This window comes from Anabrus simplex, chromosome 10 (genome assembly GCF_040414725.1).
Source record: "Anabrus simplex isolate iqAnaSimp1 chromosome 10, ASM4041472v1, whole genome shotgun sequence".
NCBI classification, from domain to species: domain Eukaryota; kingdom Metazoa; phylum Arthropoda; class Insecta; order Orthoptera; family Tettigoniidae; genus Anabrus; species Anabrus simplex.
In genome coordinates, this window is record NC_090274.1 from 126,472,435 (window position 1) to 126,494,127 (window position 21,693).

The window sequence follows — 21,693 nt, forward strand, 5'->3', positions numbered from 1 at the left end:
TTTTTTCATCGCGTGTAATAATGTCCTTTGTCTTAGTGTATTTGTGTTAACTGCGCTTTTATCCCTTTGACTCTATTTTAGTTCGTGTTTGCGTATTTTAATGTGTTATTTTAACTTCTAATATGAATTGTATATATCTATATACCTGTACTTCCAGGCAGTGCCTTATTCAATTATCACCTCTATTTTCTATACTTTTATTAGAAAATTAAGGCATTGCGAATTAGATGCACTGATTGTTTTAATCTCATAATCATTTTTCATCACAATTTTTTTTTAACTCTAGTCAGTGGATACATTTTAATATTTTAATTATCTCATGTCCATCTCGTACCATTAGGGGCTGATGACCTTAGATGTTAGGCGCCTTTGAAGAACAAGCATCATCATCAAAGTGAAACATAAATTCCGCATCATGTTTTCATGACGGATCCCTTCACAGAGCCTGTCAAGTTTTCTGTGCAGTCCGAAACACTGGTATTCAAACCCAATTGGAATTGCTCTCTTCTTTGTTGCCACAAAAAGTAGCAACAGCACAGTAACAAGAGACATGGCGAGAAGTTTCACAGTTCAAACTCTAAGGCGCTACTCCCACCCGATTCCGAGAAAACAAAATATTTCGTCAGTGCTTCAAAAACCAGGATGCGAAATACTCCCATATCGAACGAGCAAGCTCGAATCTCGCCTCGATTGACGTTTAACAATATATCGAATATTATGTAGTACAGATATGGGTACGTTAATTTTTAAGTGTGACTTGTTTCAAGAACTGCGTACGTACATTGTTGTTGTTGTTCTTGTGGTGGTGGTGGTGGTGAATGTTTGGGAAAAGGATTGTGATCAAAGCATTCACACGCCTTCGTTGATATATTTGTTGTTTGTCAGTGCAGAGAGGGGCTTCAGTCAGTTCGTAACGAAGAACAGTCATATGTTTCACAAAATATTACGGAAGGAGAGATTCGATCCGTAAACCGTGGATTTATGAAGCGGAGAGCTGCGCGTTCGTTGTGGGAATGAGTGGAGTGGTGGTCTTATGGAGCACTCATTAGGATTCAGTTTTCCCGGAACTGGTTGGGAGTTGCTGCTTTAAATTTGAAAAGGTGAAAGTTTTCGTTGTTGTATTGGTATAACTTTTACGTTCCACTAACTACTTGTGACGCTTTTCGGAGGAAGGTTTCCGCTAAGGCCTGGACGTATATTGAAAAATGGTTCATATCAATGGGCGTTCGTTCGGAGACGCAAAGGGTAAGAAAATTAGAGGGACACGAAGAGTGTAGAATTAAAGGAAGGCATAGAGAACTGCGAAACCGTTTAGTTAATTCAAGAGTCTCTGCAAGGCAGAAATTCTATAACGTAAGTTTCTCCAGGCAAAGGACGTGTGATTATTGTGTACACCTGAGCAGCCATGCACTCCGATTATTTATGGGACGACTGGTCTGTTGGGCGTGGAGGAAAGTGACGTCACTCGTAGTGGATGTGTCGACGGCCAGCTTGTTGGAGCATCATAAATATTGTTAGGTACATTCAAATGCGCTCGCCTCGCGCCTACTTAATTGCTGTGTGGGCGCGGCGTGTTTTACAAACTGTTCATCACATCAAACAACACCTCCTGTCTCCAGTCACCGCGAGATCTTTGATGGGGGCAAGTAGCAGTACGACCATCTCCTGCATGTCACAGGGGTCCCGGGTTCGATTCCCGGCAGGGTCGGGAATTTTCACCATTATTGGTTAATTCCGCTTGCACGGGGGCTGGGTGTATGTGTCGTCTTCATCATAATTTCATCCTCACCACGACACGGAGGTCGCCTGCGGGTGTCAAGTCGAAAGACCTGAACCTGGCGAGCCGAACTTGCCCTCGGACACTCCCGGCACTAAAAGGCGTACGCCATTTCCATTTCATCGCTGTGTTCTTGAAGTTCACGCTGAATTAGTAATCTGTTCTCAAGGTCTTCGTGATCTATCTTATTTTATGTTTTCGTCTGTTGTAAAACACCTGAGTGGTGGTGGCTTATTTTCGTTCGAAAGTTGCTCAATTGTTCGTGATCAGAATCTGAAACTTCAGACAGAGCTCTGAAGATGGTTTTCTGTGCTTTCCCACTTTCGCCGAAAACCTTCAGTGTGATGCCTATCAACTCTTTTTCAGTTGTAAACAGTAAGAATAACGAACTTTAGTATTTAACAGAATTAAAACACCACTGGTAAAATTTATAAATGCAATTCCGTTTCTCTTGGTGAAAGAAGGTTGCGTGCATAAGAGCTTTTCTTAGTATCTTCTGCAGTGAAATGTTCTAGTAGTTTTATGAAACACAACATTATTACAGTAGAACCTCATTAATCCGGACTCCATTTTCCGGACTTGGTTTAATCCGGACAGCCGTTTAATAATAATACATAAATGTAATTACAATTACATTTTCAAATTCTCGTCTACTGTCAATGATATATAAAATCATCAACTTTGATTAACTAGTGCAAGAAAATTTTAAGAAATGGAGAGGAACGAGATACGGCTGGATACAGAATTTTCACAACATCCTCCATGAATGTGGTCAAAATTCAGCAACACTGGAAGACATTGAGTTGTGGCTTGATGCGTATGGAGATGATCGAGGTGGGGGGAGACGATCGCTGCAGAAAGCTCTGAATATGAGCAGGATGAAGCAGGTGATATTTTTAACCCTAAGTCAAAACTAAATATCATCTAAACATTGTCATTCAATATGTTGAAGATAACAGCGATGAAAACATACAAACATTTGAGCCATCTGGGTGAGTTAATTATTAGAGAAATTAATGTCAAAGGAAGACAAAGATTAGCAGTTTCTTCAAGCCAGTACGCGTGTCAAGTGTGGTCAGTGAAGGTGTGCATTGATTCTCATGTTCTAATTCTGTATTTTGTAGGGCCTAATAATGTATTGCATTACATCTTGTATACTGAATAACCTTTGTATTTCTTAAATTTAAAGTACGGAACTCACTGTACACGTTCTTTTTACGTAACAGAGTGCCTCATTTCATAAGTTGCTTTGTTTAATTCGGACAACCTAGAGTCTCAGTTAGTCCGGATTAATGAGGTTCTACTGTAACATAGTAGCTATCTTTTGTAGTCTAACTGGTACAGCACGTGTCCCAGATGGTAGAGAAACCAGTGTTGTCGGGTAAACACGCTAGGAGCTCTTAAACTTCTCGAGACTTTGAGCACTTGATGCGCTGATGTCCATAGACGAATCCATAGGTCGTTGTAGTCCGTAGTCCCGAAATTTCGGATTCGCCCAGTGATTCTCCGTTAAGCAATTTTCATGTTATAATACAAAGTCTTCGTGACGAATAACTTGTTCTTTGTAACGCTAAGAACAAAATACGTGCTATTACTTGTAGGGAAGGCTATAATTTCCCTGTAATAGAATTATGACACATTGTTCATTGTTTGTTGGGAATGTTGTTTGTTTGTTCTGATAATTGGGCAGCAGCTCCACTGTTCAGCAGATGGGATCACACAATAAAACTACTTTCACAAAGTAACCAGTGTGAGATGCCTATGGTAACCGCACCCTCAAGATGCTAGATAGTGAGGAATGCGCAGACGAGAGCTCGTCAGGGTGACTTCATACGCTAACAGGCTAGGATTATCTTTGTAACAAGTGTGTCATGGTTGGGACTCGTACGCAAACTATTTAGAGGAGTGCGTTTGCCTTCCTTTTTGCCCAGATTTCTTTCATTCTTTTACTGTGGGCTTCCTTTCTCTCTTCACACCAGGTTGTTCCATCCAGTTTTCTTCTTCTTCTTCTTCTTCTTCTTCTTCTTCTTCTTCGATATTTCCTCGTGGTCAACTTGCCATTTATGAATTTTGGATCTGAATATTACCCTGTTTTAGAAATCTGGTGTAATCCCTGCGTGTTTCAAATTCGGTTTTGATTTCGCCAGTCCATTTCGTTGTGTCTGTTTTAGCTTTACTCCTATTACTATTTGTTTTGTAAGTCTGTTTGGATGCATTCTTTTAACGTGTCCATAGAATCTTTGTCTGCATTTTCTACTGTCACTGTCAATATTTTTCCATTGTTTGATTTCCTGTCTGCCTCTAAGTCGGTGTTGTCCATCGGTGAGTCTTAGGCCTAGAATGTTTCTTACGATTATGTCTTCCTTTTCCTCATTATTTTCAAAATCTACTCTCCCGTTCCAAATTAGCATCTGTGATCCATAAACATGACTGTTTTGTGTGCTTGGAGATACATTTAATGTTAGATATTGTCGATATGCAGTTTCCATCTTTTGGCATCTAATTTCATTGGCTTTTGTTTCGAGTCCTTTTTCCTGAATTATTTCACTAAGGTACTTAAATTGTGATACTCGTTTAATTTTACCATATTTTGTCTCCATGAATTTTGGTGCTTGTTTGTCGCAGGTCAAGAATTCTGTCTCTTCAAAAGATATCTGAAGGCCGAGTTTTTCAGCAATTTCATTAAGAAGTTCAATCTGATTTTGGGCTGTTGAAATGTGTCGGCTTAACATTGCTGAGTCGTCCTTAAATGCTAGGCAACCTATCGCTACTTTTCGTCTGCTTAAAGTGATAGGTTGGTGCATTTTGAGGACCATTTTCTGCTTGGGCCATTCTTGTATCACTTTTTGAAGGGCGCAGTCGAAGAGTAAAGGTGAGAGTCCATCTCCTTGTCTTACTCCCGTTTTGATTTCAAAGGGATCTGAGGTTTCCCCCATGAATTTAACCTTAGACATTATTATTATTATTATTATTATTATTATTATTATTATTATTATTATTATTATTAATGAAGTGCAGTTGATTTAAGGAGCAGAATTGCCTAAGCCAAGGTGGCATTCAGCAAGAAAAGGACCACACGAACTAATTAAAGCATATCCAAAGAAAAGGGGAAATAAGATTTGTAAAAAGTAATGCCTGAAGTGTTGCTCTTTATGGCTAGCGAACACGGACCATTGCCAGAAATGACACTAGAAGAGCTGTGCTGTAGGAAACGAAATTCGTCCAATTGCAAAACTCGTTTTGTCCATTTTTTTTTTTTTGAAAGTGAGTTAAGTCCGTAAATCGATTCTTCATTCACAGCAGCACACTTTGGTGTAAAATGTTCATTGCAACGTCTGTTCAAATTATTGGTTCTGTTTCAGAACTCGTTTTGTCCAGTTTGCAGTACAGTTTGTTTAAACCGGTATTTGTTAATTATTACAAAGAAATAAGTCTTGTGATAATAGTATAATAGGTAAAGTTCATTTTCAACATGTGGCTAGCCTGAGATGATAAACATCCTGCATTGCATTTCCCTCCAAATTTTGTAAACAAAGCAATAGTTGCATTGTAGCCCTCAGTAGTGTATTTGTGTAAGTGAATACTGTGTTTTATTACAAAATATGAATCCTCTGAAAGTATATAAATCAGAGACGGGTAAAGGAAGAAAGAAGAGAAGCAGGAAGGATACATGGAAACGTAATGTGGCGAAGAGGATGAGGTAAGGTTTACAGAAGTGTGATGTATTTGTTAGCTCAGTACTGTACCGTTCCCGTCTGAAATACAGTCCACCGGCGCCAATCGGAGAGCTGCGTGTTCGGTTCTTAAAAATTGATCGGGCTAAAATAAATTAAAAATCTCAGGATAAAATAAATACCATGGGTATATGAACGGGAAACAGTATCATATTTCCGAAATAAAATACAAAATAAAGGGGTAAGATGGATTTATTGACTATTAAACATTATTGAAATTCGAGATAAACAAAAAATAATTAAAATATGGCTCAAATAAATGCCAAAAAAAAAAAATTAATATGTGCCGAGCACATAATTAACATAAATTTACAACAAATTACAAAGGACGGGCAATGTCCCGTTTCAAAATGAAAACACTTACAAAATAAACGCAACGACCTGGGGAAGAAAATCACACTTCGCTTCGACTTACGCAGTTAAATTCATTTTAACGCATCCTGACGGATATCATTTAAATTATAATTACAGGACATACCGCGACAGAATAAAATTATGCTAAATCCGATCCATAATAAAACTATATATATATACATCACTTATCAACAAATCAATATTTCAGGGACCTTAGCTTACATCTACACTGAATTTACTTAACAGACCGTTCTGTTATAAATTGGATGGCTTAGAAGCCTGCTTCCCAATAGAATGAGTTTCGGACTCATATTTAAGAACAAATCTTTCAACGCTGGCCATGACATAATCAACAACAATCCAAGTAACACAAATTAATACAAAAAGAACACTCTCAGAGAAACCTGTAATGACATGCAATAAAAAATAATGACATCTGTGTATTCAATATCTGAAATATAAACAATAAGATACTAGACTCCTTCATATAAAAGGAAAATCGAACTCCAGACTCAGCTATCCGTCTGTTGATCTTTCACTAGCACGCTGTAATATAAATCACTGAACACTTCTAATGCGCCAGCTATGAAAACATCTTACTTCGCCAGAAAAGACTCTAATTGGTTTGGTAAATCTTGCCTGAGAAATTCTAATATGTTTGAAAACATAAATTACGCTGCCATTCACTTCTCTGTTCATTTAATTAATACAAGGCCTTGAACTCAAACAATGGGACCCATACACATTCCTATGGCCTTAACTACATATTCCAATATAACACGGCTTGCAGATATGATACTCAACACATCTGGCCTAACACTTTGGGGTCCGTGAGTTCGATTCTCACAATCATAATGAACACTTGAGGCAAATCAAACCTCTCTCTTTCCATGCAGCTGACACCATTATATCTTTCCGATATTCACACATAGTAATCTCAGTTACAGGCTAATCTTGCCTTTTTCTCGTAAAAACATAACTCAATACCAATTAGCTAGTTCTCTCTGCGGATCTAGAAGATATTAGTTCGACGGTGCACGTATACGTTGGTCATCACTGCCATGTATTCCTATAAACGTGCTACATGCAGGAAAAAAAAATACCTTACTAAATTTTATTCCCAGACCAAACTTTAGGCTGTGTAGCCTTCATACTAAAAGAGTCTACATCTTGTACCAAAATGGAATACACAGTTACCTTTAGACATATATATCCTCATCTACACCTAATCATTTCCCTCTTTCCCATCTTATAAAAAGGTGATAAAGTAAAATATAAAACTCAGGGTTCCAAACATGCATTTCCCTGAAACATGACACTAATCTATAAAAATACAACATAGCTCAGTCACAACAAGACTGACATTTACATTTACATTACACTGGGATCGAATTAGCCTAATTCCTTCTATCTAAGCATGCCTATAATTAAAAATGAACTTAACTGGTAGCGTCTCAGTTTCTTCATGATTCCAGGCCACAGCGTCCAGCAAATTACGCCATTATTGCACCAAACTGCATGGCGTTATCAAATACTCTGCAAGTCTTTTCTTCTCTCTTCATCATTATGTAATAGTGCTTCGCACACACCATTTAATTGTACCGATACGATGACGACGGTTCGTACAAGTCCTTCGCGAAACCGAACGCGTACCGGACACGGTATTTGCACAAACCGTATGCAAATTACGCATACGCGGGTACGGAAATATCGACAGTAACTATCGTTTTATTGATATAATCCCATGTCACCACCGCACTTTGACATACGTGATACCTAATATTATTTATATAGCAAAGGTAATTGCTCTGTTAATATACTATACACACTCGTAACTGCAATCTAACACTTGCATTCATGTGATGCACATTTTTAGAAAGGAAAACGTTTCAGCTTCACAAATTTACTATTCATATGTTCACACTGGTCACTTAAAAAAAAGGTTACTTTCCTATATCACTGGCTTAATATCAAAAACACCGACCCGCGCGGTTCACACTTCAAAAGCAGAGTGACTTTCCAAGTCCAGAGGCTACTATATACACCAAGCTCCCGGTATTCGTCATGTCTTAGGGGATTCCACTGACGCGATGACGTTACTGCTCACCCACTACTCTGCAAAGCGCTGATTCAATAAAAATATGTTGATTACTTTATTAATTCAAATTAAGTATTGCAACTGTCTACAGGTAGATCTTTTAATGTTTAACTGGCTTCTCCTTCATATAAAAAGCGTGGAGTCGAGCTTTATAACAAATTGCCTGATAAATAAAGAGTAGTGCAGCACTGTAAATTTAGAAGTTGGTAGGACTGACTTAATTTGTTTTGTAAATCCCCGAGTGACTCATACGGAGTACGCGACATTTTCACTGTTGCTATGCTTAGATAAGAAGCTATTACTGATGTCACCCGATGACGGAATACTGCATTACGCAACTTCTAGGTCGCATCATGACTCCCTTCGAATATGAACTGAAAAATATTACAACATATTATATAATTGATATTTGGGGCATATATGATATGGCACATTCTCCCCATACCCCGTAAAAAAATATGTGAAAACGTATTTTTTTTATGATTCACTACTATGGCTCCATTTCAGTTATTTTCCCGGATAATAATAGTTCACGTTCAGCTAGCAATCTCTCCTTCTCTTTCCGGGCTTCAAAAAATATTTCCAAAAGAGCTTGAAACTTGCGTTCATTTCTGTCACATTGATGACAAATTTCTGCTGGTAATGGGTCTGTGTCTTCTATATTTGCCATGTTTACATTCTCTGTAGCTTCTTCTTCGTCTTCTTGGTCCACATCTTCTTCTACTGGGTCATCTTCTTCGTCAATGTCATCATCATCTTCGTCATCTGCTAAGTCATCATCTTCTTGTACTTCATCAATAGCTATCAATGAGTCATTTTCCTAATGGCTCCAGTATTCCTCATATCGTAATCTGCTGCATGTGGATTCAATCCTTTATTTTGTTCTGCTTCCCGGAATTCGCGGTAAGCATTGCTCTCTGCACCATGGTTCTGGCCACGCATGTTTCCCTGTATGGCCTGTTGCCATTGATCTTCGTCCTGTCGTTTACTTCTCAACTCCGTCACGTATCTCTGCGACTCAGCATTCCTTTGTTGATAATCAGATCTTTGTCTGAAATCATTCCGAAAATCCATATTCCTTCTATTCTCCCATCTATTGTAAGGTCGCCGCTGACCTGCATAACCTCTATGCCGGTATCTAAATGTTCGTCCATTCCTTCCATATGAATAATTATTTCCTCTATTATCATTCCTATCGTGGGTATATCCTTGTCCTCTCCTATCGTCTGGATAATTATTGAAATTCCATTCACCTCTCCGTGATTGCTCATTTTCAACTGGTCTAGCTTGCTGTGATATCGTCTGCGTTCCTGAACTTTGCACTCTACCTCCCTTCCTAATCTTAGGTGGTGGACTTCTATCTTCCGTTAAATCAATCGTATGTAAAGCCTCCGAATGTCTGATCCTTGGTTGATTTTGTGTAGAAGTTAAATCCAACTGACGTAAAGTCAATTCCGCCTCAGTCGCTGTTCTAACATTTGCTGCTATTAGAGTTCTCTGCACTTCCAACGGTAATTGTCTAGATATCGCTATGATCATCTCGGATTCGGAAGGTGGTGTGTCCAAATCTCGGAATTTGATAATTTGGGAAATAAAATAATTCGCAAACCTTGTTGGAATAGTAGCAGGATATTTTTTTGAATAAAGCTCCATACGTAATGACTGTTGTATAGATACATCCCAGAATTTCTTTAAGAATGCTACCTCAAATTCCTCATACGTACTGAATGTATACTGGAATGCCATCATCCATTCTAAAGCCGAATCAGATAAGAATTTGCTAATTGTACGTAATCTTCTATCAGCTGGTACCTTCGCATCTGTCATATAATCTTCTATCTCTCGAAGAAATGCCCTTGGTGTTCTATCATCTAGTCCACTAAATTTACGGGGTTTATCTTCTGAAGATGTACGAAATATGTTATAAATTTGGCCTCCATTCGTCTCTCTTGGCGTAGATGATTTTTCTTCCGGTCTTGGTAAATTCAACAGATCGCTAAGTAGAGCTGGTTCACTAGCTTGACTCGCTTCTCTTTCAATACTATCATTCTGTATTGAACACTTCAGTTTATCCATCTCCTTATTTGTTCTTAGATCAAGTAATTCTATTTTATCCTTCAAATACTGTACTTCCTTTTCCACAGATATCAACTTATTCGTATTCTTCTGCGAAGATTCAGCCCACGCCTCAATATTTGCACCTACTTCTTGTATATTGACTCTAGCATTCTCTCTATCTACCAAAATCATCTTCTTGATCTCTTCACCCTTGCCTGCAATTTGATCTACAACCTCTTTTCTCAATTCCTTTTCCATCGTCCTCATCTTCGACTCAGTTTCCCGTTGTTTTTCACCTAACTTCGCTTCCAACTGATCCGCATTCTTCCGTTGTACTTCGGCTATCTGGGCACTAATTTCCTCCGTAATATTAGAAAATCTTTCTTCTGTAGCCTCGCTTAAGTGGTCGATCGCGCTTCGATTCTTGCCTATCTCAGTTCGCGCCTCCTCTAAGCTATTTGTCATTTCCTCCAATTGCTTTTCAGTCTTTACGGCTCCATCTGTTATTTTGCCAGTTAACTCCTCAACGGTTTTTCTAATCCGATCTACCTGTTCCTCATTTCTATTCTCTATATCATCCATACGCTTCTCTAAACGTATCATCCCTTCCTGACAGCACTTTTGAACTGTATCAATCTTTTCCTCCAGTTTTACATTCCCCTGTACTATTTTACCAGAAAGTTCATTAATGTTTTTAAGTTCGCGATTTATCGCTTCCGCAGTCACCAAGTCTATTTTCTCCGTAATCTGCCGCATACGCTCCTGTTCACGTTTCTCATCTTCAACCGCTGCTAACTCAATTGTTTCCATGATATTAGCCAGGTTTTCCTGATTACGCTCCCTTTCACGTTTTTCCGCTTCCGCAGACACCAAGTCTATTTTCTCCGTAATCTGCTGCATACGCTCCTGTTCACGTCTTTCCGCTGCTTGCTCACGCTCCTTCGCCTCTTTCTCCGCCAAGTCCATCTTAGCCAACAGGTCAGCTAAGGTTACTGCCATAATACCAAATCAAATACGACTACGCGGCCTAGAATCACTTCCGAAAACTTTAAGTGTGTTCCCCAGGTTTTATAAATTAATTTCATCAGTTTCTGCGATTTACGTTACTCAAGGAAAACAAACAGTATGGCTTTACAATACGCCATGCAGAAACTACCTACCGAATGTCAATAATGTTTTCATCACGCGCAATCAAAATATAAAATCCACGCGTATTCAAGTATTAAAAAAAATAATTTAATCCATAGCCCGAAATATTTTAAATAAATATAGGCTTTTCCTAATATGGGCTCAAAACTATGCATTAGACAACAATGCCTAACTATATTTGCATATTATCTCCAGCTAAAGGATGATATTTCCCGTTACAATGGTCCATACACCTTCAACCTTCAATAACAATGCCACTATAGTTATCCTTTCCATCCGAGATTGAGGCTATCTCGTGTCCCTGACTGAATCTAAATAACAAAACTACCAACGCACTGGCTATTTAAAATTTGCTATACAAACAAATTATTCAGGCTATGTCTACGATCAATTATATCTGAAGGATATAACAGCATCTGCCTCACGTGAAATCATTTTATTGTTCACGAATTCCAATGGAATCATTCAATATTTGACATGCCTTTCTCATCGGCTATCATATTCTATGCACGATATCTACCATATAAAAAATATAAATGCCGATATTTTCCCAACGTAATTTAATATATTCAGTAATTACTAATTTTTTCTAAATATATTTTGACTTCTTGTATTCTCATACCAACTAGTAATATTGAACACAGGACCTTAGACTCAACTGTCTACTACGTTAGGTTGCCAGTTCACATGACTCCGTCTGGGTATCAAATAAGAATCTCAGACTTCATCATCTATCATTCGCCCATTCGAAATTATCTCTACCTATCTAAATTTATAAATATAAAAGCTCAGGTATCCATTATGGACATTCCCAAAATTTCGAATTCCAAAATCCTATAAAGCCTATATATAACAACTTGCTATGTGTGCGAAGAGCATCATTCTGTTGGCTCCAAATAGGTGCGACGTTTTTCACTATTCATGGTTTCAATATCCATATAATAGCCTTAACAAAAATGTATAACGTCTGCCTACATTAAAATTAAATCGCACATTCAGGGTTAACAATATAAATTTAAATAATATACTACTCCGCTCCTGAATAATAATATCCGGACATAGCAATGATAATGGGCGACAACAATGCGCTATCCTGGCTATGGAGCTTACCCAATCAACATGATAATCCGCCCCACATACGGAAGCCATAAGATAAATATGATCCGCCCCACGTACGGAAGCCATAAGATAAATATGTACCGTTCCCGTCTGAAATACAGTCCACCGGCGCCAATCGGAGAGCTGCGTGTTCGGTTCTTAAAAATTGATCGGGCTAAAATAAATTAAAAATCTCAGGATAAAATAAATACCATGGGTATATGAACGGGAAACAGTATCATATTTCCGAAATAAAATACAAAATAAAGGGGTAAGATGGATTTATTGACTATTAAACATTATTGAAATTCGAGATAAACAAAAAATAATTAAAATATGGCTCAAATAAATGCCAAAAAAAAAAAATTAATATGTGCCGAGCACATAATTAACATAAATTTACAACAAATTACAAAGGACGGGCAATGTCCCGTTTCAAAATGAAAACACTTACAAAATAAACGCAACGACCTGGGGAAGAAAATCACACTTCGCTTCGACTTACGCAGTTAAATTCATTTTAACGCATCCTGACGGATATCATTTAAATTATAATTACAGGACATACCGCGACAGAATAAAATTATGCTAAATCCGATCCATAATAAAACTATATATATATACATCACTTATCAACAAATCAATATTTCAGGGACCTTAGCTTACATCTACACTGAATTTACTTAACAGACCGTTCTGTTATAAATTGGATGGCTTAGAAGCCTGCTTCCCAATAGAATGAGTTTCGGACTCATATTTAAGAACAAATCTTTCAACGCTGGCCATGACATAATCAACAACAATCCAAGTAACACAAATTAATACAAAAAGAACACTCTCAGAGAAACCTGTAATGACATGCAATAAAAAATAATGACATCTGTGTATTCAATATCTGAAATATAAACAATAAGATACTAGACTCCTTCATATAAAAGGAAAATCGAACTCCAGACTCAGCTATCCGTCTGTTGATCTTTCACTAGCACGCTGTAATATAAATCACTGAACACTTCTAATGCGCCAGCTATGAAAACATCTTACTTCGCCAGAAAAGACTCTAATTGGTTTGGTAAATCTTGCCTGAGAAATTCTAATATGTTTGAAAACATAAATTACGCTGCCATTCACTTCTCTGTTCATTTAATTAATACAAGGCCTTGAACTCAAACAATGGGACCCATACACATTCCTATGGCCTTAACTACATATTCCAATATAACACGGCTTGCAGATATGATACTCAACACATCTGGCCTAACACTTTGGGGTCCGTGAGTTCGATTCTCACAATCATAATGAACACTTGAGGCAAATCAAACCTCTCTCTTTCCATGCAGCTGACACCATTATATCTTTCCGATATTCACACATAGTAATCTCAGTTACAGGCTAATCTTGCCTTTTTCTCGTAAAAACATAACTCAATACCAATTAGCTAGTTCTCTCTGCGGATCTAGAAGATATTAGTTCGACGGTGCACGTATACGTTGGTCATCACTGCCATGTATTCCTATAAACGTGCTACATGCAGGAAAAAAAAATACCTTACTAAATTTTATTCCCAGACCAAACTTTAGGCTGTGTAGCCTTCATACTAAAAGAGTCTACATCTTGTACCAAAATGGAATACACAGTTACCTTTAGACATATATATCCTCATCTACACCTAATCATTTCCCTCTTTCCCATCTTATAAAAAGGTGATAAAGTAAAATATAAAACTCAGGGTTCCAAACATGCATTTCCCTGAAACATGACACTAATCTATAAAAATACAACATAGCTCAGTCACAACAAGACTGACATTTACATTTACATTACACTGGGATCGAATTAGCCTAATTCCTTCTATCTAAGCATGCCTATAATTAAAAATGAACTTAACTGGTAGCGTCTCAGTTTCTTCATGATTCCAGGCCACAGCGTCCAGCAAATTACGCCATTATTGCACCAAACTGCATGGCGTTATCAAATACTCTGCAAGTCTTTTCTTCTCTCTTCATCATTATGTAATAGTGCTTCGCACACACCATTTAATTGTACCGATACGATGACGACGGTTCGTACAAGTCCTTCGCGAAACCGAACGCGTACCGGACACGGTATTTGCACAAACCGTATGCAAATTACGCATACGCGGGTACGGAAATATCGACAGTAACTATCGTTTTATTGATATAATCCCATGTCACCACCGCACTTTGACATACGTGATACCTAATATTATTTATATAGCAAAGGTAATTGCTCTGTTAATATACTATACACACTCGTAACTGCAATCTAACACTTGCATTCATGTGATGCACATTTTTAGAAAGGAAAACGTTTCAGCTTCACAAATTTACTATTCATATGTTCACACTGGTCACTTAAAAAAAAGGTTACTTTCCTATATCACTGGCTTAATATCAAAAACACCGACCCGCGCGGTTCACACTTCAAAAGCAGAGTGACTTTCCAAGTCCAGAGGCTACTATATACACCAAGCTCCCGGTATTCGTCATGTCTTAGGGGATTCCACTGACGCGATGACGTTACTGCTCACCCACTACTCTGCAAAGCGCTGATTCAATAAAAATATGTTGATTACTTTATTAATTCAAATTAAGTATTGCAACTGTCTACAGGTAGATCTTTTAATGTTTAACTGGCTTCTCCTTCATATAAAAAGCGTGGAGTCGAGCTTTATAACAAATTGCCTGATAAATAAAGAGTAGTGCAGCACTGTAAATTTAGAAGTTGGTAGGACTGACTTAATTTGTTTTGTAAATCCCCGAGTGACTCATACGGAGTACGCGACATTTTCACTGTTGCTATGCTTAGATAAGAAGCTATTACTGATGTCACCCGATGACGGAATACTGCATTACGCAACTTCTAGGTCGCATCATGACTCCCTTCGAATATGAACTGAAAAATATTACAACATATTATATAATTGATATTTGGGGCATATATGATATGGCACAGTACCTCCAAGTCAAGTTCTTATTCAATCATATTCCCACTTTAAATTCTTGTTTGACAAATAAACAATTAATACAATTTTATTTCACTGAGCTCGATAGCTGCAGTCGCTTAAGTGCGGCCCGTATCCACTATTCGGTATATTGTAGGTTCGAACCCCACTGTCGGCAGCCCTGAAGATGGTTTTCCGTGGTTTCCCCATTTTCACACCTGGCAAATGCTGGGGCTGTACCTTAATTAAGGCCACGGCCGCTTCCTTCCCACTCCTACTCCTTTCCTGTCCCACCGTCGCCATAAGACCTATCTGTGTCGGTGCGACGTAAAGCAACTAGCCAAAAAAATATATATATACATATAAATTTCAGATATTCTGCACCATCCTTTCCTCCAACACCCGCATGTCAACATAAATCCGTGGAAGCTTTTCGATGCAGTGAAGTCAGCTACCAGGATGTAAGGCGCATGCATCAGAAATTTTATCCCAATCCGGATAGACAATCTCAACACAATTTCATATTAAGACATGTTACAGTTTCCACCCCACAACGTAACAGATCAAGAAGCGGGAATAGTGATTATTGCAGAAATAATGTAACAACTAAATATTTCATGCCATGCTTGAAAAGTGATCGATTTGAAAATATACCAGTTTGCAGACAGCTGTTTATGAAAACGTTGTGCATATGAAGGGATAGAGTGCAAGCATTGTGTCGAAAATTTTTGGGAATGGGGATATACCTCCCGACCGAAGAGGTGGTGACAGGAGGACTGCTAAGTTTTTTGACAGGCAACAAGCAGTGAAAACATTTATAATAATAATAATAATAATAATAATAATAATCGTATGGCCTCAGCTACCGTGTGCAGACATTTCAATTTGACGCCATCTGGCTGTCTGCTCGTCAATTTCGACGTTCCGTTTTACTCTAGGCCCCCACTAGATGGCAGACCGATAAACCGAAACTCTCTTGGGCGTCTATGGCTGAGATTTAACGAATTTTGTCGGGTAAACACCAAATGTGACACCAGAGATCTTTTACATGCCGACATCGTACGACATGGAGTGTCGAATGGACTTTTTTCCGCCCTTCAAAAATCCGACTACCTCTGCCAGGTTTCAACCCGCTATCTTGGGATCCGGAGGCCGAAACTCTACCACTGATCCACAGAGGTAGCTATAAAACATTTATAGAGTCTATACAAGTCCTCGAAACGCATGATTATCGTAGCAAAAGTACGAAACGACAATATTTGCCAAGTGAACTAAGCATCCGAGCTCTCTGGGTACAATACAATGATAAGCATGAACCAGACTTTCATGTCAAACATGAATTTTTTCGGCATATGTTTGTTAGTGATTACAATCGAGGCTTCGGCTCACCAGCCACAGCCGCTTGTTCGCAGTGCTCGTCTCTTAAGGAACGTACACAGAACTGTCAAGACCCCGTGAAGAAGCAAGATTTGCAAACAGAGTTAAACATACATACCAAAAAAGCCGATGCGTTTTATGATCAACTACGTTCAGCTAACAAAGGTGAATGTGTTTTCAGTTTTGACTGCCAAAAAAATCAAGCCATTCCAAAGACTGCTGATCAGGCAGCATACTATTTACGCCAGCTATGTCTGTACAATTTCACTATATGTGAGGGAACATCAAAAGACACTCAAGGTAGAGAGAGAACCTTTTCTTATATTTGGCTCAAAAATGACTACCCAAAAGGTGCAAATCTAATAGTTACTGCGTTATACCATAGGCTGGTAGCAACATATCTTACAGGATACGATTCAATGAGACTGGTTACAGATGGCTGTGGTGTCCAAAAGAAGAATAAAATCATGATTGGTATGTTAGGCAAATTTCTGAGTCAAGACGCCCCAGCGACAGTAAGGAAAATTACACTAGTGTTTCCTATAGTAGGCCACTCCTATGTACCTGCAGACCGAATTTTTGGGCGAACATTGCTAACTGACAAAGATTATCTGAAGATTTTTGAATCTCATGCGACTGTCATTCGTTTGGGAGAACAAACGTGTCCAGTGCAAGACTGGAAGAGTGCTGTTTCAAAATTAGTTAAAGAACCCGCTCAATAGCAATTTAAGTTGCAACCTTCGAAAATGGTTATTATCAAGAAAACAAAGCAAGGAAGCTGTGTTGTGCCGGGTGAAATAAATTACAACAGTGATTTTGGAGAGGCCAAAGGTATTTTGAAACGGGGAACAATGTATATGAATATTGTTCCTAATATTATAGAGAGAGGTACACCCATAAAATAAAATAAAAACTTGCCGATTTAAACATATTGTTGTCTAAACATTTCGAAGAAAACTGGAAGCAAAATGACAAACTATACTTTTTTAAGAAATTGTTTGAACAACAAGGAGCCTTACATGAGGCAGATGATGACATGGAATCTGATTCTGGGGACTTCATTGAAGAACATGAGGGACTTGTGTTGTGAAAAGTGTGAATTTGCAAGAAGCAAGTGAAAATTATTTTTATGTACTAATGTATTTAATGTATGTAATTTGAGTTGATTACTGTAAACGTATTCAAATAATTATATATTGATTAAGATGTGTGTTGTTTTTCACTTCCTAGCTCTTGATAACTCACCAGTCTCAACAGTTACAAAACTCGTTATCTTCATGATACTGCTGCAAATCACGTTATGTCCAAACTATTGTATATAAAATCTCGGAATATATGAGTCAGAGATTTGTTGGCATCTGGTGACGGACAGGAACCATATCCTGCTGTTAATTGGTTAAAGATTCATCCTTTTAACATTAGGCATAAGCAAATGACAGTTTTTCCTGGTTTCTGAAAACTCTGCCATCATGGACAAAACTAGTTTTGCAATTGGACGCCTCGAATGAAGACTGCGGCAAAATGACCAAGGAGTATTTTCAAAACGAAGAGATCATTTTGTTGGACACATATAGTTAATGCTCTGGAGGAGAAACTGGATTGCAGTTCATTAACCAAACCATTCATGACATCTGTAGGAATGAAGCGACTAACAGGAGCAGTGGAGAAAAGGAACTGCTTTCCACCAGTGTTCAAATTGAGGAACAGACAGTAATTGGATCTCGCAATTCTCGATCATGTACGTGTAAAAATTCCGGAACTGTTTCAACTTCCACCCAGTGGTTTAACAAGAGACACGCCACTGGGATGTTTGTACCTCATTTAAATGAGTGGCATCGTATTTTATAGCTGCTGATGGCGTTCGCACACAATGGTATCTTAACTGCATTTGAGAAGGACGGGATTAAACTGGTAAGAATGGAAAGAAAAGAAACAAGCGCGCACAAAAAGCTGGAGAGACAAGGACTCAATCAAGTTAGCTATGTCTTCTTTCATTTTTATACTCTGACGTGCAGAAGCTTATCTAGAGTTATCAGTAGAGGAAATGACACGGATGAGGCATTCACTTACTGGGCAAATACACATCCTGAGTAATTGAAATTATTCATTTGTTTCCTATTTGTATTTCCTACCAAGGGAGACCAAGTCTACGATAGAGACGTGGAACTAAAAGGGCCACAGAGGCTTGTTGTGTATGATGTGCATTAATTGATACATCTCGTTCGAGATTAGAAAACATATTAGCTGAAAATTCTAAGAGGAGGGACAAAAAGACAGTAGCTATTTACAAGATTTTGGCGACTTCCCTTGCAGGTACAGTGTTAATGAATTGCTGTCCGTTGTTTCCTCATCTTAAGTGAAATAATTCCACAACCCTCCTAATTAGCAGTGCTAGGTACATGGCACTCTAAATGGAATTTCCAAGAATGTCAGGTTGTTGAGCTTCTATTTCTGTCTAATGAAGTGTGACTACTTCCTCGTCATCAGCTTAGTGAACAGTTTTCTGATGGTGGTGGTGGTGATTATTGTTGTAAGAGGATCCTCTGTATAACACTAATCAGAGAAAGAAAATGAAAGGGATCGGACACTTCGAAAAATGAAGGCATCGGCCGAAGAAAGACAAGGGCGTGATAATGAAAGACTCTGTAGGGCTCGATAATTAATACCGTCCGGGTGGGAACAGAATAAGAGTTGACCAAGAAAGGTCGGATAGGAGGAGCGTGACACAAGTAAGTGGAAGCCCCTGGGCCAGGGGTCGAAAAATACCGGGCTCCCAGTCGCCACGGCGCCTGAAAATTTTTACCTGGCGCCTGAATTTTCAAATTCGGTTTTGAAAATTTATTATTTGAAATCCGGAGTTCCCTTACATGTACTTTCCCATTGCTTTACAAAGTAACAAGTCGTGTGGTGTTTCACGGTTTCTTTCTGTAGCTCATATATTCTAATATGTTCAATAAACATTTTCTGTGCTTTTGGCAAAGTCTTGAATTCTGTAACTGCCCTTCGTACCTTGGAACTGGACGTTTCAGTTCTGCGCGGGAGCTGCCTAGCGGTCCCCGTCAAACAAGTATCCTTTCATGTGGACGTATCGTAACACATAGAGTTCCATTACGGATGATCAGCTATCGGTAGCCGAGTACAAAGATCAGACCAGAGTTGTGGAGAAATGCAGAGACCTACTACGTTAAATAATTCCACAAACACTACATTACCGCCATCCTTCCCGTGACTAGCCGTTCCTCAACTATTGCCGCCAAAGCAGTGCTGATAAATTCCCGTAGAATTCATTCTTTGTATTTAGAACATACGGAATGACGTGTTTATTAATTCTTGTATTTTCACCGAACAATATTTATACTTTTAATTTAATTATAGCATTTTGGTATTGAACAGTTTGCACTTTATAAATACTGTTATTTTTATTCCTGTGCGTTTATGGAAAATTGGCAACGTAGCATCAGACGTCGCACCGACACAGATAGGTCTTATGGCGGCGATGGGACAGGGAAGGGCTAGGAGTGGGAAGGAAGCGGCCGTGACCTTAATTAAGGTACAGCCCCAGCATTTGCCTGGTGTGAAAATGGGAAACCACGGAAAACCAGGAAGCCATTTAACGCTGGTGTATTTTACGTTTCTGGGTTATACTTGAGAAAAGCGGCAAAATGAAACGAACAAAACCGCACAAATTGACTGATGCGAGCAACAAACAGTGTACTCTTTCAGATATTTTCGTAAGTAGGGCCCGTAAATGTAACACAAAGTGATACAGAAGGGAGTGAATGTGAGAAAACACTTGATGGAAGTGCCGACTGGAGAGTTCAGGACGACAATGACCAGCATGAAATTTATCGTATTTAAGACAATGATAGGTCAAACATCAAAAATACGTCGAAATTTCAATTTTCAGGCAAACGGAAATTTCAGCACTTTCAGCGAAGTGCGTAAAGAAAATGAATGCTAATATGTCAGCATATGAATGCATTGCTCATGGCATCTTATCATACTGAAAAAAAAAATACCCTACACTGATTTTGAAGGTTTGTTTGCATTGTTAAGCAAGTTGAATGTTACTGGTGGGAAATCAAACAGGCACATGTAGTGTAATTGAAGATGACTGGTGATTATTTGGGTTAGTATCTCTTAAAATATACATTTCCATTCTTATATGAACTGAGAGTATACTACTTAAGGCTACATTTCAAAAATAATACGTAGCTTGATCCCAGTCTAACCTGTGGTGTTCATAATGTATATTTGCGAAAAATGTGCTGGCTCCTGATAAAAAGGGGCTGGGCACTGAATTATTTCTATTTTCTTCTACCCCTGCCCTGGGCCTCTTACGGCAGGCAGGATATACCGTGGATGTTCGCGCCCACCCACCGGGGGATTCTGCCTTTCTGCTCTTGTATATATTGAGACTCTGGGAATAATAACTAAAAGAGACACAATGAAAATGGATTGGCGAAATAAAAACCGGGTTTGAAACAGGCAGGAATTAGACCAGCAAATATCCAAAACACGGTAATCTTTAGATCGAAATTTCACAAATGGCAAGTTGAATAAGAGGAAAGACCAAAGAAGAAGACTGGAACAACCTGGTCTGTAGACAGAAAGAAAAACCACAGTAAAATAACGAAAGAAATATGGGCACAAAGGAAGGCGCATGCACGCCTCTAACTACTTTGCGGGCTTATAATAATAATAATAATAATAATAATAATAGTAATGACCGCCAATGGCTCCGAATTTGATTCCGGCTATAGTGCGGACTTACTCGGAAGAGCTGTCTTATATGACAGGTGGAATGGCAAGGGTTTGTTTTCTTGCTTATTTGTAATAGTTCCTCAAAATGTCAGATGTTTAACAGTTGTGAATTCAGACTCACATGAAGGTATCTGATAATGGAAGACGAGCGCAGTTACTGTTCCAGGTGTATTTGTTTTAAAACAGGGATTGTCTGTCCCCACCTCACAGTTGTGAAGGAAAACAAAGACGTTGCTGGCTACAGTTTCTTATTAAATGAATAATTTATGTAGGCAGCCACTGCCATAATTGGGAAGTCCGGGGTAGAAACAATCTCGTT

At 38.6% G+C, this 21,693-nt stretch overlaps 1 protein-coding gene across 1 annotated transcript in view; it reads left to right on the forward strand.

Moving 5' to 3' along the window:
* Nucleotides 1-21,693, forward strand: part of LOC136882377 (tyrosine-protein kinase Dnt) — a 322,584-nt gene that overhangs the window by 100,073 nt on the left and 200,818 nt on the right. The gene's annotated exons all lie outside the window — the stretch shown is intronic.